Raw genomic sequence first — 1,177 nt, 5'->3', positions numbered from 1 at the left:
AGCTACCCAAGCACGACTCACGCCCCGTCCTCACAGCTTTACTTCCGCCAGTACCTCGCCTCCTGCCTTCCAAACTTTACAGAAGGTCTCCTGCGAACGTGTTTAGAAACTCCCGAGACAGCATTTCTGTTCAAAAAATGGCTCTGAACGCTATGGGACTTAACATCTGAGGTCTTGAGTCCCCTAGAACTTAGAACTACTTAAACCTAACTAACCTAAGGACATCACACACATCCATGCCCGAGGCAGGATTCGAACCTGCAACCGTAGCGGTCGAGCGGTTCCAGACTGAAGAGCCTAGAACCGCACGGCCGCACTGGCTGGCTATTAAATATCACTCATAGGTTTTCTGTCCCTAGTATTATATTGTATAATGTCAACAAGGCAAGGTAAGTCGTTTATGATAGAGTCAAAAGGGCAAGAACTAGATTTAGCAGGAAGATCTAATTGCAGAAGAAAAGAAGCAAGGCGCCACATGAAGCGTGTCAGGGGCACGGAAAGGAAAAATAAAAATAAGGAAGCCAGAGGAGTAAATTACTGTATGAATGAAGGTTGTAGAATGCATGGGAGACATTGAAGAGAGTACTTTGGGGTAGTTCTGTGTTTGTATTTGTTAATGTAGCATTGACTTAGTCTGTAGCAGCAGCAGCAGCAGCACTCCGTCTTGAGGCCTCAAGTGGCCCACCGGGACCATCCGACCGCCGTGTCATCCTCAATGAGAGTGCGGATAGGAGGGGCGTGTGATCAGCACACTGCTCTCCCGGTCGGTATGATGGTTTCCTTTGACCGGAGCCGCTACTATTCGGTCGAGTGCCTCCTCATATGGCATCACGAGGCTGAGTGCACCCCGAAAAATGGCAACAACGTATGGCGGCCCGGATGGTCACCCATCCAAGTGCCGGCCACACCCAAAAGTGCTTAACTTCGGTGATCTGACGGGAACCGGTGTATCCATTGCGGCAAGGCCGTTGCCTAATCATTTAATGGTAGAAATTCTGTATGTTCTATGATTTACGTGTGAAAGTAGCTTGAAATGAATAGTCATGCATGCAGAATATGTGACGTCAGCAGGAATGCTTTCTGCGTAGTTAGACAAGATTGCCTGTGTGTGTTACGTATATGTGTAAAAGAATGTGAAATTTGATGCGTGGATGACATGAGAGAGTAAATAAATGAA

At 47.4% G+C, this 1,177-nt stretch overlaps 1 pseudogene; it reads right to left on the bottom strand.

Annotated features, from left to right (window-relative positions):
• Nucleotides 1-855: 855 nt before the first annotated feature.
• On the bottom strand, nucleotides 856-973 carry LOC126421018 (5S ribosomal RNA; annotated as a pseudogene).
• Nucleotides 974-1,177: the final 204 nt, after the last annotated feature.

Source organism: Schistocerca serialis, chromosome 1, assembly GCF_023864345.2.
Source record: "Schistocerca serialis cubense isolate TAMUIC-IGC-003099 chromosome 1, iqSchSeri2.2, whole genome shotgun sequence".
Taxonomy (NCBI): Eukaryota; Metazoa; Arthropoda; class Insecta; order Orthoptera; family Acrididae; genus Schistocerca; species Schistocerca serialis.
This window is presented reverse-complemented; position numbering and strand designations above follow the sequence as displayed.